The sequence below is a fragment of the Triturus cristatus genome, chromosome 2_2 (assembly GCF_964204655.1).
Source record: "Triturus cristatus chromosome 2_2, aTriCri1.1, whole genome shotgun sequence".
Taxonomy (NCBI): Eukaryota; Metazoa; Chordata; class Amphibia; order Caudata; family Salamandridae; genus Triturus; species Triturus cristatus.
Genome location: NC_140582.1, coordinates 1,115,053,928 through 1,115,075,253, shown reverse-complemented (window position 1 = coordinate 1,115,075,253; position 21,326 = coordinate 1,115,053,928).

Below are 21,326 nucleotides of genomic sequence, written 5' to 3'. Positions count from 1 at the left end.
TGGTTTATTGCTCAGGCAACCATTCCCTTGTGTGCTAGGAGCCCATGCACTTTGTTTGAGTGGACTTGGGCAAAAACTGTATTTTTATGTTGAGAAATGCTGTTGTGCGAGGAACGTAATTTGTCCCTTTTAGAATGGACTTTCGTGGGCGCAGTGTTGAATTTGGATGCAATCCTCTTTTTAGCATAAATGGATATTTCTCTTCTTCTGCGGTGTGAACATTAATCCCCCAGTTTGCGAACCTTGCTTTTTCTTTCATAATTTTTTGTACAAACGAGCCGTCGGTCTGGTTGTATTGTTGTCCAAGATTTAAAATTGTACTTGGTTGAGGTCTTCACTGGAGATGGTGGAGAGCTCTGGGATGTGATGAAAAATTTGTAGAATGTTGGACCTGTTTAATGTGTCCAAGCTTCCCCGTCATGTGCATTCAGGTGTGAAAATGATTATGTTATTCTCCTCCTCTTTATACCCTTGTGCCGGTTGGCTGGCCACGAGAGAATATGCGGCAAATCGTCGCGTGTTTGTTGGAGATACTTCGCGGTCCTTGTTGGATTCTTGGGACCCCTGAAACTCACTGTTATTCCGTGGTATGGGTACTATAATTTCTGTCCAATGCTGTCTGCTGTATTTTCCTATGGCTTTCTTTGTGCTGTACCTTATGCAGACTGCCAATACTGACCAATTGCGGAGTCACTTCTGGTTTGTGCTGTGACTGCTCGTCCATATTGTTGGCCGGTCCATTCAAAATTGGTTGGGATATAGGATTATTTGTTATGGATTGAAATTTCACCTGGCTTTCCGAAATCGAAAAAAAATTCTGTGGTTCCAGGTTCTTTTGTGTGGGCACCTTTGTTGCGGGTGTTTTTTTGGGTCGAGCGTCGATGAGTTCTCTAGCGCCCAGTTGTAAGTCCTTTGCCTTTCTTTGTAGTTTTAAGTTTTTGGCCTGTTTTTTCAGACGTTTCTTCGCCCTTCTTGAAAGATTTTTACTCGGTTCTATGGTATGCTCCAAATTTGTGGCCCCACTGTTATTACAATGCACGTTCTCATTAATTATAGTTTCCTCAGGAGATGTTGTGCTTTGACGGGAAACTAATGGCAACTGCAAAGGTGGTGGAGATATGTCCAAGCACAAAATTGGTTTACTGACTTGTATGTTTGTCAGTGTCAAATTAATTTCTGCTGAGCAGGTTTTCCCCTCAGGATTGTTTACAGTGCTCACTACCATTGCAGTTTGTAGCTCATTAGGGGGGATTGTTGCACCTGCCGGACTATTCATGCCATTTTGTGTGCCATCTTTTGCAGTCCCTTCAACTATTCTTTGAAGGCTCTGAACTATGGTTTCCTGTTGTCTTTGCTTTAGTTCTATAATGATGGATGTTAGCGCTTCAGGCAAAGTGCTAAGTTTCTCTACAAGTGGAAGTCATGAGCACCTAGCAGTTGGCTGCAACCTCAGCAACTCAATTTTTTCGTCTAAGATGTTGATTTTAGCTTCGATGTTAATCATGGCTATTGCAAGAGCCTGTATAGTATCCATTTGAGTTTCCAATTTTTGCATTTGACATGTAAGCGCTTTGACGGTTGTTGCTAATGTGGAATTTATTGAGGATAGCAGAGAATTTTGGTTGAAACATCCATTGTGGAGTGTACATTTTGTTTCGGCGGTGGAGTGGAGTAAATTCTGATTTCCCGAGAGACTATTATCTTTCTGTTCCTCCTGCAGCAAGAGTGAATTTTGATCAAGAACAAAGCTTTGAATTATTGATGAACTCCGTATCAGGGCAGGGGACTGAGACAAATTGTGCTGGTTGTCCCCACCCCCTGCCTGTAAATTTGTTTTAGCCTCTGCGCGCATTTGTTGGCTGACTCTATTTGTTTGCTCCAATGTTGACAATATTTCCAAAATTTCCAGTTTTCCCTGACTTGATTCCTCTTGTGGCCATCTTGGCACTTCTGTGTGCTCTAAACCTGATGAGATTTTCAATATTTCTTGATGTACTTGCCCCATTATATCTTGCTCTTTCTCCCCAAGCAAAGGAATATCTAAGGCTTCAAGCCTTTTCTCCTGTGTGCACGAACACTCAGGCCGTGTAACTGTTTCAAAGACTTCTGAGTCTCCCAGCTCTAGCCCGTCTTTCTCCATTACAGCGCTAATCCCGTAGGATAGCCGTGTCTCACTATCTGGACTTCCTGTTTCGCAATTCAGGCCATTAGCAGTTTGTGGTGTTGAGTGTACTAACGCCCCGCTGTCTGACATTCTTTTTCCTAGTGGATTTTGGGCAGGCATTGCTGGCGCTGGCGTTGGCGTTGTTGGCGTTGATGACGTAAAGTATTTACAAATTGTCTTATTGGTTAAATGTGGGTTTGAGGTTGATGGTTGCACCGTGGTGGTAGATTCCAACCGCGCTTGCCCCCTTGTCGATGGCTTTGGTCTAGTACCTGTACCTGTACCATTTCCTGCACCGGTTGGTTTGCCCATACTGGTGTCTGTTTTTAATTTACTAATCTGACCCCGAGAGAGCCAGTGGTTTAATTGACTAATTTATTTATTTTTATTTATTACTGCCTTTGCCACCACCCTTTCCCAGATTCCTCCTCTGGGTGGTAAGTGGGTGGTAAGTGATTTATATGCGTCTAAAGCAGGGTAATGTGCACAAGATTATCTTTTGATTTGAAGTCTGGAGAAGCCAGCTGATGGGGGCAAATGACAGTGACTACATGTAAAGACCTCCTGGTTGATGCTGATGCAATAACGCTGTTAGGGCTTGCTTGCTTGCTTGTTCTTGTACCGCAGGTCCTGGGGTCTGGGATCCAAGGCTCTTCAATCCTCGGCCCTCACTCCTATGGTAGTATATTGCAGTGGGCACTGGGTAGAATGAAGCCAAGAGCACAAGCACAAAGTGCAAAAAAAAGCGGGGGCAGAAACAGGAGCAGGGCACGCTGGGGCTCCACAGGCTGCCCCCAACCTAGTTGGGATGCCTACGTGGGTGCACCCGGGCACTACACTCTGTGTCCTCCAGTCGGGAGAACACCCTCCTTTTCCCTCACACTCCCGCTTATGACACCCAACTCCTGGCACTCCTCAAGCCCTGCCCCAGCTCCTTTGTAATCGGCCAAAACACGCTGGGTGCACAGCCGCACCGTGGATCACAGGCCCCCCGCAGCTCTCACCTCACCTCTGAGGCTCCCGGAATTAACCTCCACAGCCGGCACTCCTGGCTGCCTGTACCATGGCGCCGTGCTATCCAGTCTGGTCCCGTCCGATCCGGGAGGCAGTGGTCTGGGAGGCAGTGGACGTATAGCAGCAGAGAAGGGGTGCCAGGCGGGTCACAAGTTACAAACTGCAAACTGCAAGTGGTAGGTAGCAGGCGGCAGGCAGGGAGCGGAACGGTCGAGCCACGAACAAACAAACAAACCAGCAAAGGCGGGCTGCGACCAACAGTGGTGGCTCGTGACTCCTCCTCCTCCGAGCCAGTGCAGAGCGATTAACGTGTGTCATGAGCTCAATGACTCAATGAGTCCCTGAAGCAGAGTAATCCTTTATTCCTCTTTGATTAAGGTACTAGACCATTTCTTCAAAGCATAGGTATACACAAAACCGCTTGTTATCAAAAGGCATTAGATTATTTCCAGTCCAAGGAATACATTATTCAAATGATATTATTGACATTTCAATCAGGGCCATACTTCCTCGTCATGGCCCCTGTGCTCACTGCGCCAACTTGCACTGTTTTCCAGTTGTAACTTTCAGTGTTAGTCCTCCTCCCAGAGAGAGACATTACTAGCAGGGCACTGCTTATGCCTTGGCCCCACCGGACCGGGGTATGCCCCCTCCAAAGTTTCTTACAAATACACCCTAGCATACTGGGTAGGGCAGGAGTGTCCAGGACCACCAGCAGGTCAGTCCCCCCTCCCACCAGCCCAGAGCCCCCAATGAATGCTTGCCCTGTCCAGGGTCAGCCAGTCCCTGCCAAAAACTGAAGTCCATACCCTTTTCTTGCCTGGGACCCCGCGACAGGGCGAGGAACTTACTGGCACTCTCGCCCTCCCCCCAACCTATATCTTGTTTGACTGCTAGGGTGCAATCGCCAAAGAAATTCCCAGCTCGGGCCAAATGCGATGCAGAGCGCTCAACAAAATTCGTATATATTTTTTTTCCGTTACTTACTTGAAATCGTCCGTATGCCACATTTTACAACCCCCCACCCTGCTCCTCCCCCACCCCACGTCACTGCCCGGTGGCACGCCCTATACGGGCCGTGGCTGAACTCGGTAATGACCAGAAAAACCCGGGCCTACCACGAGGTCAGCCCCCTCTCCCACCAGCTACTTACTGGCTGATGGCAACCACTAGGCCCCTTAGCAGCACTTCCAGGGAGCCGCCTAACTCACAGTCCATCAGGATGCCTGTGTTGTGGTCAACCTCCAGGCAGCTCTAATTCCAAAAAGGAACTCCGGGGTATCACAGTTAGGGCTGACAGGTCTAGGACCCCAGCCGGCAAATCCTCTCCACCCCCCCCAGCTAGGCCCTTATCAGGTGCCCTCTCACATTCCTCCAATTTGGTATCGGATAGCCCACCTATGACTTTCTGCCTATACACCCTGGCCAACCAGGCCGAACTATGCCGTTAACCTCCTCATCCTAAATCGGGATGAGCTGTCTGCACAAAAATCGCCCCTCCCTAAGCTCCCAATGAGCCTCAAAATGCATGCTGTCCTTCCGATTCCGTGTTTGTAGACCAGCCCGTGCTTATTAGCCAGCTTAGCCAGCTGTGTCTCAGCGCAAACTCCTGATACTCTCGGTAATGGACCATGGAGGCTCAATTCTCTACTTCATTATTGTTGGGCACTCTACTAAGGGATTCTCCTCTTCCTGCCCAGAAGTGACGGGAGGGGCGCCACTTCCGGGGCTTCTTTGTGCGGGGGGAGGCTATATAGCCCTCCCACACCATGCTGGCGAACTCTTGATTGCCTCACATGCTGCATCCCTCCCTACCGCTTACCCCGCGTGGTAATGGCAGGTGGGGGTGAGAATATTGGAATGTTTTCTTTTTTCGTTGCAGGCGGAGTTACAGGGCGATCTGGAAGCAGGCTGGTACAAAGGGTACCTCTGCGCGGCACCATAGGGGGTGCCAGAGCCAAATCCGAGGAGCCTCATAGTCCTTCGGGCGGTTGTGGGCCTGAACAACTGCGGGTTTGCTATGCGACGCTCCGCCCCGGGAAGGGGCGTGAGTAGAAGTTACCAACGGTCACGTGATCCTGTAAGAGAATCACTTGGACGGCAGCAAAGGCGGGGTTCACCCCAGTGCTGCCCGGATCAGCAGGCGGGCAGGCGGCCCAGTTGGTTGCCTGCCCTTGGATCGCCCATAAGATAACCCACCTATTACATTACGGTGTATGTAATAAACCTGCAGCATTTTGTACCCAATCAAACAGTCTGTGTTGTGTGATTATTATTATTATTATTTAGGATGGAGGGGGGACTGAGGGGTGCCAATGGCGATACTATGACAGAGTGGTTAATAATACACCAAGCATCAGCTCAAGGTGCTAGAAATGGCAACTTTCACCGGTAACTGCTATCGGTTAATAGAAAGCAAGGTCCTATTTGGTTACCCAGCTGCTCAGCCAGCAATGCCCATGTAATGTTAGAAGTAAAGGGCACAGGGGTAAAAGAGGCCAACGCTACAGTAACAGGCCACCAACTCACCTTACTCAGGCATCGGCCGAGTCCCTTTAACAGATGCTGAATACTTAACAGGCGCACGCAGGCTTTGACTGGGAATACGGCCAAAACTGTGGCTCTACTGTACAAACCCGCGCTTACTGCAACAAAACAAACGCAAACACAATGTGCAGCAAGAAGGCAATTACAACCCTAACAAACTCCACACACTTGCTCATTGCAGCCCCGCTGTAAACAAGATCACAGCAGGATGGAAGTGGAAAATACTGCCAAACCGGCCTTACTGCAGCAGAAATCAGAAGGGACATCGACAAACCGGAGCATTCACAGGGCGCAATACATGCCCAATCCCCACTCCACTCCCCCTTGGACATACACTCCACCGCTCCGTCGTACCACCCAATCCACAGCATCATACCAACTTCCCACCCCACTAGCATCGATGGTATACCCACGATCCCTCAACTGAGGCAAATGGACACACTGTACAGCGTCAAATATACGCAGAAACAATCCAGGTGGGAAAGAAGCACACTGCATGCCTCTCGCAAAAGCTCCCAACTGCTACACAAAACTTCACGCAATAACCACTCCACGCTGGAAAGCTAGTAGGAAAGGCCATTTATTAGGACAGGGTTGACACCAAATATACAACATAACATCATCAACCCTAAACAATCTCCCCAACCTGATGTCTTCCATTCCTCCATTCACTCTCACACTCCAATTACTCACTCCCACATCACCCAGCGACCTCTTCACTTATCCCATTTGCTTCCTTACTTCTCTTTCAACCTCCTCCAGCATCTCCAGCCATCGCACTCCTGCATGCCGCACCCCCACCTTGCACCTGTATCCCCCTCCCCGGAAGGGTGAGTATGCCCGTCATGGACTCACCCCCTCCCAAGTACCGCCAACACACCACCTCAACCCCTCCTAAACTGGCACGCTGTAACGAATACCCCCTTTCCCACTCCTTAAACAAGTAGGGTGGGTGGGTGGTCAAAGTTTCCTTCACCCCTACCTAACGGCGCCGGGAGGCAGGAAGAGGAAGAACTTCCTCCCTTGCCCCCTTTTAAATCCTACCTAAATCCCACCCCCTCAACGAACTATCCCCACCCTGTCCTTTGGACTCACACGAATACCCCGGGGGAAGACTGGTCTGCCGACCTTGCTTCCCCCGGGGCCCGCATCGCGCAATAACCACTCCACGCTGGATAGCTAGCGTAAAAGGCCATTTATTAGGACAGGGTTGACACCAAATATACAACATAACATCAACAACCCTAAACAATCCCCCCACCCTGATGTCTTCCATTCCTCCATTCACTCCCACACTCCAATTACCCGCTCCCACATCACCCAGCAACCTCTTCTCTTATCCCATTTGCTTCCTCACTTCTCTTTCAACCTCCTCCAGCATCTCCAGCCATCGCACTCCTGCATGCCGCACCCCCACCTTGTACCTGTATCCCACTCCCCGGAAGGGTGAGTATGCCTGTCATGGACTCCCCCCCTCCCAAGTACCGCCAACCAGGGAACTCCTGGAGGGCGGTTACCTGCCCCACCCATTACGAGTGCTCCTTTTGCCCTCAACTCCGTCTGCACCAAATTGACTCATTCCACAAACCACTGATGACATCCCTCAATTCCATCATATAATAGGCGTTACCCATGTGCGAAAGTTGCACTCCATCATATCGAAAAAGAAGGGGCTCCTCAAGCCGTAATCCTGTATGAGAAATCACTTTGACACTGGCATTGCTACAGAAAACTCTCATAGCCCTATTCAGCTTACGCCGTGCCCTTTCGATAGCTGCAGGCTTCAATGCTCCCCGCCAGATCCGGCGCAGTACGAATTCAGTCCAAACAATACAGGTGCCAGCCAGATTGCTACGCATCGCTTCCAAGTCCCGTTGCATCAGATGTAGTAGAGACACTCCGTAGTGCTTTACCAAGTCATTCTCTCCCAAGTGGATAACAATCATGTCCGGGCATCCCCTCTGCGACACCTTTTTGGTCAGCCAGGGCAACAAAGCTCCCCAGCGCATCCCGCTCTTGCCCCACCAGTGTACCTCATGATGGCTGCTCCGCAGGCCAAGGCTACGGCCGTAAACCTGCCTGTCCGCATATTTGGATGGCCAGTGTACAAAGGAATGTCCGACAATTCAGGTAATTGTCTTGGCTCCTGGCCCCGCAACGCAACCTACAAAAGAAACAAAGATTAGAACAGCAAAACAAACCCCTTCCATCACCACAGCTCCATGGCCGAAACCGCCGCCCGCACCTTCTTCATTTGCGCACATAGCGTTCGCAACAGCGGGACCTCCACCTCCCGATCCGCCTAATCTCCTCCCCAGACCACCCTAGCCGTGCCGCCGCTGTCGCCGCACCAATGCGAAAGGAATGTGTCCCATACTTCGCCGGGTCCCTACCTAATCGCTTCAGAGCCATACGCAACACTGCCAGCAACTGAAAAGCTGTCACCTGCTTCTTAGAGGCGCGGCAAAATATTTCCCCGCTTCTCCTGGTGCCTGCAGACAAAACGCTCTCCATTCCTGCACCGGGCAGGCCCCCGCACAACCACTCTCATACAACCATATCCACTTGCCCCTCCCCACCTGATCCGTTTTTGAACGACCCAACCAGATGCCAAGCCGCGCTTCATCCAGTCTCACATCGTCAAACATTCTGCCAGCGGAGCCCCTGGACCCTACTAGTTCAGACACCCAAAAAGCCCCAAAAAACATCCAAATCATGCATAGCAGAAACAGAGCCAACTCGGACACATCATAACAGCAATGCAGCAACTCCGCCAACACTTCTACCAACAAATCAAACGTAAAGGCCTCCCTAAGGGCCCCCCAACCTACCCTTTCACCCTCCCCCAGCCTTTCAACATCCTGCTCAGCAAATCGCTTCTTGCTGGATCAAAACCTAAATACAACAAACTATAAAAGGAAATCCCCGCCAGATTTCCTGCAATCGTGACCTGCGACAGTCCCCTATCCATGCAATCTAACACAAATTGCACGACTCCCTGTCCACAGCTGCGCACTGACACACTAGTCCAACCCAGAAAAGCGCCAAATTCAGACCACGCTAAGCGGTAAGAGCGCCGAGTGGATGCAGCTACCGACCTCTCTACCAAGTCCACAACTCTCACTCTCCCCAAGCCCAGATACCCTCCGGCACCTTGGTCTTGCAAGCATCTGCTTCCGGCGCCAGCCTCCTGAAACGCTGCCACTGCGAACGAGACAATGCATCCGCAATGTCATTGCTTGCACCTGGAACATGTTGCGCGCAAAATAGCACATTAAATCGCAAACACAGCAGCATAAAACTTCACAGCAAGCGCAGCACTCTCAGGTCCCTTGCTTTTTGGTTGTTCACTAGGTCAACCACCGTTTTGGTATCCACATGAAACAAAACTGATCTATTCTGAAATTCCCTGCCCCACACCTCCAGCGTAAAAAGCAAAGGAAAGAACTCAAGGAACGCAATACTCCTGCCCTGCTTCAACCAATGCCCCGGCCACTGCTCAGCGCACTACCACCCATCCCAGAAAATGCCAAACCCTGCCGCCCCGGCCGCGTCAGAAAACAGCTGCACCTGCCACACCATTCTGTCATCCATGAAATCCAAGGACACACCATTGAAATCCACCAAAAAACAGTGCCAAACCCGCAAATCATCCCTCACCCCCAAAGAGATTCGGACCCTATGATGTGGAAGCACCGCCCCAGACATGGCCATGCTGAGACGCCGGCAAAAAGTCCTCCCGGCCCGCACCACTCGACACGCAAAGGTCAACAAGCCCAAAAGCTGATGCACCGCTCGCAACGCAATCCTCTGCTCCCCCATCACGTGCAGCAGAAACTCCTGAATCTTCCCCACCTTCTGCTCCGGCAACCGTGCCGACCAAGCCACGGAGTCCAGTTCAATGCCCAGAAATGTCAGACAACAGCTGGGCCCAGCCGTCTTCTCTGGTGCCAATGGGACCCCAAAGTCCTGGGCCAGTCGCTGAAACTGCCCCAGCACTTCCTCACACTCCCTTGTCTGGCCCCTGCCAATGAACAAAAAAACATCCAAATAGTGAGACACCAGCCGGTGCCCACTTCTGTCCATGAATGCCCACTGCAGGAAGGAACTGAACGTCTCAAACAACGCACAAGAAATCGCACAGCCCATGGGCAAAACCTTGTCCACGAAAATGGCCCCACCAAACTGCCTACCGAGCAAGGAGAAATCCGCCGGATGGATTGGAAGGAGGCGAAATGCAGAATTAATGTCACACTTCGCCTGTTCTGCCCCCGGACTGCCCGCTCGCACCAACCCGATCGCATCATCAACCGAGGCATACAGCACTCTGGAATCCTCTACCACGATAAAATCATTCACCGAGACCCCCTCCGGCCAAGACAAATGATGGATCAGTCAAAACTCCCCCTTCTCCTTCATGGGCACCACCCCCAACGGTGAGATGATGAGATCCAGCACCAGCCATGCGTGAATAGTACCCGTGATTTTGCCCTCAGACACCTCCTTTCACAATTTTGCCTCCACCACCCCCGGCAATTCCTTTGCAGACTTCAAATTTTCCACCCATCTCCGCTCCCTGGGACCCTGGTTCCCCACGCGAAACCCCTCCGAAAACCCCAGTAGAGCTTCAGCGCTGCTTCCCTATCCGGATACTGATAGAGCCATGTACACATGGCTTCCACACTAACCGGCATAGGAGCCCTTTGGTCCAGCCTGCCCCCGTCCCTTAGTGATCCACCATTGCCCCGAGGGAGTGGCCAGGGTGAAACATTGAGTGACCGGGTGGCGTCCGCCGCACTTAGAACATTCGTGTTTGAATTTGCAGGGATAGCTGGTGCAAGCGCCCTTATTGAAGTTCCAACAAGCCCCAATGGTACCTCCCCCTGGGTTTGGATGACTGTCCTGTTGTCCCTGTAGGAACACTCTGCCCTCCCCCTGAACCCCCTGAGACACCCTGCCCCCCCACCCCACGCCAGACTGGGCCGGACGCGACTGAAACGGACGATATGAAACCGGAAGACCACTAGCCGTATGCGTAGATGACGACGACTGAGTGGACGACATCCACTGGACCCATAGTTCCTGATCCACCTCCCCCCAAGGCTTGTCCGGGTTAACACTAAGCCTGGCCCTGAACTCCTCGTCGTAACTGAGCCAAGCAAAGCCCCCGAAATGCATCTGGGCTTTGCGAATAATGTCCATATACTTCAGGAGCGTAATCGCCCTATCCGGATGCTGTTCGCAATAGATACTAGCGTAGATCAAAAAACCTGACGTCCAATTCTCCATGTTCACCGGCACCCTCGGCCGCCTACTCAACTCCCACTCCTCCCTCCTTGGCCTGAATTTCCCTGTGCAACAGCTTGAAAAGGTCCACATACTCGTGTTTCCAAATTCGAGACCGAGTTTGTGACCCATATATGGCAATTTTTTGCGATGCTTATCCCCAGTGTCCTCCTTCCCCTCTTGGTCCCCCTGCTTATCTGTCTGCACACCAGCACCCACCAACTGCTTCCCTTCACCACTCGTCCCCGCTCCCTTGTCCAGGGCTTCCACCTCCCGTACGGACCCCTCCCCCACCCCCACGGACTGGCAGGCCTTCTTCCGCCCCCCTTTTCCACCATCGCCCCACGCATCCCACCATGCACTCTCACCTGCAAGTTTCACTGGCACCCCACGTTCTTTTCCTCCTGTGACCGGCGACTGCAGGTTCTCCTTCCGGGTCCCACTGCTGCTGGCCCGCGGCACCTGTAAAACACCAAGTCGTCCGGTTGCCGCCTTCGCCCCTCCCCCAGCCTCATCACGCACTTCACCGTCCACCAACTCCTCACTGTCGGAATCATAGTCCAATTGCTCCTCATGCACCTCCTCAGCACGCCCCTTTCGCACAAATTCACAATAAGGCGCTGACGATGCCCACTCCCTCGATGGAGGGCAGGCCGCCGCGGACCCCCCTGCTACTTTGCCCTGGCGTTTGGAGGCCGTTTTGCACCCCGCCGGCCCACCCTTGCCTCTGCCAGCTGCACATAGCACCTGCCATCTTAATTCAGTGTCTTCTATGATCTGCCGCTGTTCACGGATGCGCTGTTCGGGGGACATGTTGTCCCATCTGTCTGACCAGCGCACGCTGCTGCCCCAGACCAGGCCCGCCCACCCACCCCGTGACGTGCTTGGCGCGCTGCTACCTCTGAGCTCAGGGCCCCCCTGCCCATACTCCACCTTCAGGGGGCCTTTGCCCTTGCCACCCCCCGTTCCCTCCACCGGAACGGTCAATTGGCTGCTCCCCCAACTGCCCTTCCTCACTCCCAGAGTCACTCCCTGACAATACCAACTCAAAATTGTCAGCCTGCTCCTCACCCCCACTCTGCGCACCCCCCTCTGCCTCACTGGCCTCACTCGCGTCCTCGCGGACCTCGCTGGCCCCAGAAACCCCCTTTCCTCTGCCTGCACCTTGCCTGAAGACTGTCCGCCCGGCGGGGCCACACGCGTGCTGCGCACCTTGTGGAGAGCCCCGCCCGCCCCCCACCTCTCCTGCCGTTGCGGCTGTGATTGTTAGAGATGTCGGCGCGGGGAGGCTCAGACGCCGTCCCCTGTGCTTGGCCCCCTCCGCCTGCCGCCTGCCCCACCCACGCCCCGCCATACCTGTCTTTTGCGGTGGTGGCTCGTCCAGGCATGCCACCACCGCTGCCGCCACTCCCACTGAAGTGGACCGAGGCGTACGGGTCATCCCGACCCATGCCTGGTCCAATACGCCGGGCCGCAGGAGATCTGTTCTCCCGGTCCGGCCCAGCACCAGCAACACGGCACACACCGCTGCCACGTTGGGCTCAGCCATGTCGTGCGTGGCCCCGTCCAGCACAGTCTCTCCGGACCAGTGACCCGTTCCACTGGCAGGTACCGTCCGCCCTTGCGCTCACTGGGACACCAGTAGCGCAGCTCTCCACCCCCCGATCGACCAACCGGGTACTGCGGCCTTGACTTCCTTCAAAGTTTCCTTAACCCCTAACCTAACGGCGCCGGGAGGCAGGAAGAGGAAGAACTTCCTCCCCTGCCCCCTTTTAAATCCTACCTAAATCCCACCCCCTCAACGAACTAGCCCCACCCTGTCCTTTGGTCTCACGCGAATACCCCGGGGGAAGACTGGTCTGCCGACCTTGCTTCCCCTGGGGCCCGCATTCCGCATCACCGCGTTAGTTCCAAAACTCACCAAGTCGTCACACAATGCACAACAAATGGTAGGTGAACTTATAATTCACACGTCTGCGTAGCGAGATAAAATAAATGAACATCTTTACCCTGAGGATAGCGGCATCGAACCCTGGGTGATGTACCGCTCCTCGAGGCTCGACCCCTCGGCTATCTACCTCTCCTTCGCGCCTCTCCATTTCCCGTGCTCACCCTGTTGAGCGTTTGGCGTAATCGAACCCGGTGTAGGCCGCACTGGCCACTCGCACCAGGTGCCCGGTCAGGCACTGGTTGTTGAAGCAAGTTGTAGGGTGCGCGGTGGAAAAGGTGAGCCATTAACTCTAAAAGTGGATGATACATAATGTGGAAACTGGGATATTGTGTAGCCACCCGTTTAGCTCCGCATCTCGAGTAAAATGAGTCCACACTCACTAGACCTCCTGCTAAGACTCTTCACCCCAAAATGCGATTGAACATTCGCGCCACAACATTTTCAAGCGATGTCCACGATAAAAAACAAACCTTAGTATTTCTCCGGACAAACGCACCGATATATTCTCATCAACTCACAAAGACCTGACTACGCTGTGAGGCCCTCTTCTTTTCTCCGTGTACTGTAGAGCGACCCAGCTTACTACTGTTCCTTTTTTCCACCGATAGCATTCAAGAGCTCCTTCTTCCTAAAGCTTTCCGAGCAAAACGTTTGCAAAAACGCCGATGGGTAACTCGTAACTCGTTTCTGGTCTGCTGAAATCTGCGTCTCCCAATGCTTTTATACCCTACTAGGAGGGGAGGTCGACCCTGCGCCCTTTGATGATGTTGCACTCACGGGAACCATGCCTAATACTTCTACCTTGCTTTCTCCCGGCTCCCCTTCCTGCCTGGAAAAAAACATGCTGCTCCCGCACGAGTTGCCACTAAGAGCGCCACGCCCCTAGGTGCGGGTGGCGCCGGTCATCTCCATTAAAAGTGTAAAGAGGCTCAGAGCCTTGCCTGTGAAGATGCTTTGTAAATTACTACAATAAGACAGGCCCTAGTAAACTCTAATTGTGTAATATGATTAAAGGATTGTCTCTAGAGTTCAGTAAGAATATCACATGGAATCTAAAGAGAAGCCAGAGAGATGTAGCTTCCTTCATTCTTCTTTCCCTTTCTCCCGTCCATTTGTATTTCCTAAATATTCTGTCCTGCTTTTTTCCTTTCATCTTTCTTTTCCACATACCATCCTTCTTTTGCACTTCCACTCCATTTGCCTCTCCCTTACATTTTCTTTAAAATGTTCATTATTAAATTTGGATGAATTTTGTTTTATTTAATCAATTAAATTTGGATTTACTTTGTAACCTTATAATATAAAATTCATCATAATAGCCAAATAAGTCATTATCACTACAGATCTGTGCAACCAATCCATATCTGAAGGTAAAGTTTCTAAAAGCGGGAAAATTACAGCAGTATCTCACCTTTGAAAAAGATGTTATTCGAACCAAATACTGTTCAATTTCCATGTTGTCTTACTCACTAAAATGCTTGAAGGTTTGGTGAATATACACATATTTTGCTTGATCCCGCACAGCCTGGACTTAGATCAAGAATAGATAAGGCACCGGATCAATGCTCGTAGTTCTGTTGCATGATCTCCTTCCTCATTACATAGTTGCAAGTCCTCAATTTTAGTAATATTTGATTTTAGTACAACCTTCAACATTGCCTGTGACATGCAGCACTAAAATTGCAAGGTGTCCTGAGGTGGCTGCGTCCAGCACTCTGGCCTCCCTCCATTTCCATGAGTTGCAAGTTATCACGCTCACAGTCCAGCAAAGCTTTTCCCCACACATGTCTGATTAAGGTAAAGCACTGGCGACTCAGTTCAATCTTGAAATAATTCAAAATTTCACCTCTTTTGTGTTCTATCAGGGAATGGACAGAGGCAAGCTTGTGCACTCTTTTTCTTTCATCAACTCTATTGCATGGCAATAACACTATATTTTATGACTTTACTACTTAGTCCCCTCTGCAGTCTGCAGTTTCCAAAATGAAGGACTTGACATGGGATGCTATTCCCAATCCAACATTGCTTCCCTAAAAATTGCACTGCTGCTGGCTTTCCAGTCAATCACTGCTGGCCATTTTCCTGCATGCCACATCCTGTTTCCTGTGCATCACTTCCTGCTTCTTTTTCACACTACCTTAAACAATCAGTCTCATTGTTGGAAGTGGTGGACCTTATCGCTTACCGCCGCCACCAAATGCTGGAGGCAGGCGTTCCTGACCCTGCGCTTAAACGTTAGGTTAAGTAAGGACACCGTCTGAGATAGCCCTGCTCACCCCCTTAGTAGCTTGGCACGAGCAGCCAGGCTCATCTCCAAGGCACGAGTGTTCAGTATGTGCAACCACGCTCACAGTAACCCCCTGATGTCACAACAACTAGACTACACACGAGTTTTGACAAAATGAGTATAATCTTTATATAAGAAATTATACGATACGACCACACGATAAGAATCAACATATAAGAATGGGTAGTATTCTTTCCAGTGGGTTGGTAGGTTCTAATCCCAACCACCACTTCTAACCAACAGTTAAGGTCATGTCTAACCATTTCCAAAAGTTAGGCAAGTCGTATTGCTAGAATCACACATGTTGCAAAAGGAAACAAATACTGCAATCAGTAACAATATTCTCTTATACTGTGCAAAGGGAAACAATGCCCTACGTAGCACCACAGTCATGTACTTTACAATTGAAGGAATAATGCAATGCGTATCACCACCAGCATGCCCTGTGGCAGGAAGAAACAAAGCAATGCGTTATGCTACAATCCTGTATGATGCAATGAAGAAATAATACACTGCGCCACGTTATACTCAGATACTGTGCACTGAAGAAATAATGCAATGCGCCACGTTACAATCAGGTAATATGCAAGGGAAAGATAATGCAGTGCGTAGCGCACCAAGCATGTAGTTCGTTAGGCACAAATGAGGTTAGGTGTCATAAGACAGTTTGATAGTTCGTTAGCAGCAATAATGCAAAGTGTAATGTGACAGTTTTAGGTGCTTCTTTAACAGTGCCCTCGTTATGCATCAAATAATGACACAAAAGTACTGTTTTCCACTCTGGCCCATGTACTGCCCCTCCTTGGGTCAGCATGGGAGAGATCCAAGCCAAAGCAACGGCTCATGAGCTGACAGAAGCGGGAGGCAGAGAGAGTGTCCCTCTGGGCCTGCAGCCCCATCCCAGGTGTTGCTCGACGTTACCTGGGGGGCGCAACCCCACTCTCCTCTCTGACGTCAGCGACTTGGGCCTTGATCCAGAACTCCGTCACGGGTTGCGGCGGACTTGGGCCCGCGGCTCAGCTCTTCCGGGACTGCTGGTCCGGGCTGCTGCTGGTTTACTCCGAGGGCCCAATGACTTGGCCCTCCTTCCGGCGGTCTCAGTCCACACCGAGATCCGCCCTTAGCACTGTGGAGGCTTTACTTCCAATTCGGTGCACACCCTACTCAGGCACACCTCACCAGCCACTCAGGTTGCACTTCGACACGCACACCGCGCATCCGAGACTCACCTCTTCTCTGGTGCTCACAACTATCTGGCACTCTTCACCAATGCCCCGCTTGCACCTCAACATGCACCCTGCGCGTCCGAGTCTCTCCTCTTCTTCCAGTGCACACGATGTCCAGGCGCTCCTCACCAATGCCCTGGCTGCACCACAACATGAACTCTGCATGTCCGAGTCTCACCTCTTATCACGGTGCACACGATGTCCAGGTGCTCTTCACCAACGCCCTGGCTGCACCACGACACGCACTCTGCGAATTGGAGGCTCACTTCTTCTTTTGGTGCACACGAGGCCCAGGGGCTCTTCACCAACGCCCTGGCTGCACCACGATTTGCACAGTAAGTGTCCGAGCCTCACCTCATCTCTCCGTGCACACCACGGCCAGGCGCACCTCACCAATGCGTTGGCCTGCACTTTGACATGCTCCAAGCGTGTCCGAGACTTACCTTACTCCTGCGTGCTCATGATCACACGGCGCAACTTCTGAGGGTCTCAAGCTTCAAAAGCACACCGCGTTGCTTGGGACTTCTCTGGAAACTTTTATGATCCTGTATTTCCAAACCGAGACCAAGCTCACCTCGGGCCCTTGGGGTTTCAAGACACAGCACAAAGCACAGTCTTCTTCAAGCAGGGGGATCCAGCGCCTCCAAGCACAGTCCCAACAGCCTCTCCCTTAGTTATTACAGCAAACTGCAGACCAGCCCCAGATCATGAAGCAAGGATTGGTCTTTCCACAGCAGTCTCTTCAGTTGCTTCTTCTTTAGCAGAGGTTCCTCTTGACCACAGAATGGGTCCCAGCCTTTTCAGTCTCAATCCATTTCTGTTTCATACCAACGTTCAGGGGTGTCAGCTTTCATAGTTATACCCCTTAATGTCTTTGAAGTTCGTATGTGCTCAGGGGTCCCTGACCCCTCTTTAAATCAGTTCTGGGTGTCTCCCTCCCAGTGTCACCTCTCTCAATTTGATACTGGGGGTCTAGATCCTTAATTACACAGCAGGAGATGGCCCAGGCCTTTTCACCTCCTGTGCTTCTCCTTTCCATCTCTCCAGATGCAGGGCAGCCTGGTGCCATTTCAACCCCTCCCTGGGTCAAGACCTCTCCCAGCTCTTCTCACCTTTCAGTTCCAGACAGACAATCCACATTTCAGAGACACACAGAAATGCTCAGAGCACAAAACTCAGCTACTTTCTAAAACAGTGGTTTATGAACACAAAGTGATAACACCACTTTCACAGAAATATGTTATGACACTGTGAGTTCATACATACTGAACATCACCTCTCTATTATAAACTAACAGGAAACTAGGCTAACAAACACAACACCCAGCCTCCCCCATTCTGTCCTATGGGAAGGATGAGCTTTCAGCAGTGAAAAATGAAATGGAGAGTTTTTCACTGTCAGAACATAGCACACATCTCAGTATATGTTCTGCCTTTTACCTACACTGCTCCCTGCCCAGGAGTTACCTGGGACCTACCACAGGGGTGCCCAATGTGTATGTAAAAGGGAAAGACAGGCATGACAAGTGATTGCACTTGTCAGGACAACATGCTAACTTAGCATTCTGAGCGCAGGCCCTACACTGCAGGCCTGAGTTCCCTTCTCTGTGTGCCCCTGCATTACTACCTCTGGCACACCCAGTGCACAACCTCGTGAAGGAGCTCTCCAACCCCAGCTCCAACACCTCTGACATCCCACCTTCGCAAGACCTGTGCGACGCCCTCGCCACCTTCTTCCATCGCAAGATCACAGACATCCACGACAGCTTCAACACCCGGACCGCCCCGACAATCACCGAGGCCTCCGACCTCACGACCTCCGTCCTCCCAACCCCCTGCTCACCTGGCCCAACATAAACGACGACGACACCATCAAAATCATGAACACCATCCACTCCGGCTCTCCATCAGACCCATGCCCACACAACATCTTCATTAACAATAATAATGGGGTGACCCAGTGTCCCTCAGAGCCTGGGTATTAGATTTTAACAAAACAAACAGTTCTGTCGGGTATTTCAATTTCTTTTCAAAGTTCAAGAGACAATTTACTTGTAACAGTATCCAAAGTGTTTAGAGAAAGGAAAGTATAGCACACACCGGGGTTAGGTTTAAATCGTATATTTAAGGTTATATCAAATATTCAAGGCTGTAGAGATATACATATTTGATTACACAAAAAGGAATCAAGTGACTGTGGTGACATGTGGTGATAAGTGATACGGACAAAACACTATGTACGAGACAAAAAATTAAGGTGCAATTAACAAGGAAAGTAAATTGTTGTTTGTCTTTACAATTTAGGCACATATGCCCCAGGGTCCATTTAAGGGTTGCACTATAATCATGGGACCCACCTAGACGCTGATTACAAATTGCGCTATTCTTTGGGTCGAAACGTCGACGCATCTTATATGTCAGCACAGTGCCCATGATTATAGTGCAACCCTTAAATGGACCCTGGGTACATACTACTGCATATGCGTTCATTGCTGTCCTGCCCCTGCGCACCCAGGCTGCTGCACCCCATCCACTCCCGCTACCCAGGGATGTCTGCATGCCCCAGCGCACCCAGGCTGCTGCACACCATCCACTCCCACTGCCCAGAGGTGTCTACCCGCCCATGCGCACCCAGGCTGCTGCACACCATTTACTCCTACTACCCAGAGGTGTCTACCTACCCCTGTGCACCCAGGCTGCTGCACACCATCCACTCCCACGCCCAGAGGTGATGATCCACCCCTGCGCACCCAGGCCTCACTGCTCACCTTTCCACCACCGGTGTGTCTCCAACCATGTGCCGGGACATACTGCAGCCCTCAAACTTACTCATCTGAAACATAGTATAGATTTGGTAATGGCATACATACAACTGCACACGCCTTCATCACTGTCCCGCCATTGTGCACCCAGGCTGCTTCACACCATGCACTTCCACCGTGCAGAGGTGTGTGCCCATCCCTGCATACCCAGGCCTCACTGCTCACCTTCCGCCACCTGCGTGTAGAAAAGAGGGCCCACCACATGCTGCTGCAAACCCCAAGCCCGGGGCCCGTGGACAGGGCGCCCTCCACATCATGTAGCCCCGCTCCGCAGGCCACCAGGACTCACATTTGGTGGTGGGTCTTGATTTCGCCATGGCAGAGGACATACCAGTGTACCTGTCATCATCGCAGGCTGCACACGCGCTCAGTCCTTGCGGTGCCACTAACTCTGTGACCAGCGAGGCCATGCCACATGGCGGTAGGCCCCCGCTGTCCGATGGCTCAGGCCTACACTGTGGTCCAATAGGGCACACAAAACCTGAGTTGTCCGGACCGCCGGGACGGGGCATCATCGCAGGCTACACACCCGCTCAGCACTTACGGTGCCCCTACCTAAGTGCACCGAAAGTCACCGTCCCGTGGCGGTGTGCCTGTGCCAGCCGCAGTGTATCCGGTGCCATCAAGTCTGTGCCCCAAAAGTCATGGACCCTCTATGATTGGGTAACGTGGTGCGGATGCCATTATGTAACCTAAGGGCCGGCGGAATGTGATGTTTCAGGCCCCTGGGCCCCAATGCCCACATGCACCCTACATGGATACACCCCGAGAGAGGTTGGAAATGGCATCGAGCACGTGCGCCTGGCCCTTTTTAATGGCAGGGTCACGTGTCCTGTGACGCATGTGCTTGATGTGTGTGGTGTGGGTGTAAATCAGCCATTAGGGAGTAGCTGTTGCGTACTGACAACTAGGCTTATGACCAGCAGATCATAACAATGAAAACCTAGGCCATGTAGCGTTGTCGTCCCTCCCTGTAAGCATACGCGGAGTGGGCTGGCCTGGCGTATGCCAGTCCTGCGTGAGGCTGTGAACAATTACTCCAGAGCTCTGGGCGTGGTTCTGTCCTAGGTTGTATGAGGAATCAACTGATGCGGTGTCCCTGTTGTAGTGCTGTCCCCAACCGGGCAGCAAGCACCAATGTGTCACCCTGTGACCCAAGTCCCACAACATGGCCAACATGGAAGATAGGGAGAATCACTGACCCTATATTCATCAATACTTCCTCACTTGAAAGATCATGGACATGACACATCTGTATGGATATGAATGTTTATTGAACATTCAGTGGAGTGTTGCAGCTGTCGAAATACAGGGCTACGCAAAGACCAAATTTAAGTTTTTGGCAGATGGAGAGCAGCCAATTAGAGCCAAGATTGTTCTCGGGGTTAGGCTCCGCCAACATATGTACTTATCCAATCACTCCGCCTATCCCCAAACACTTATACATTTACTATACACTCTCCTTGCAGTACTCTTATGCTCCAGTCTCTACCCATATACTTATACAATGACCCAGACAAAGTTACATAACCAAAGTCTTCCCCACTGCCATAGGTAACATGGTTGCGTGCACAGTCCACAGCACCATGTAATGTGGTAGGGCCCAGGGGCATCATGCATACATAATGAACACACAGACACAGTTAGATAGATAGTGGAACTGGGTACGGGCACGCTCGACCCCTTTTTATTGCCAGGGTCACATGTCCAGTGATGTCTGTGCTGGGTGTGTGTGGGGTGAGTGTAAGACAGCCCTCAGGGAATGGTTGGTGCTGGCAACAAGTACAACAGTATTCATCGGATCACACAGAGAGATTCAATCATAAAGGGTCCATGACTTATGCTGTACTAAGGTAGGGACACCAGATGTGAAATAACACACAAAATATTCTATCGTAAAGGGTCCATGACTTGTGGTGCACTGAGGTAGGGGCAGCATATCTGAAATCATACACAAAAGATTCTATCATAAAGGATCCATGAGTTGTGGTGCACTGAGGTAGGGGCTTCAGAAGCATTCAGCGTATGCA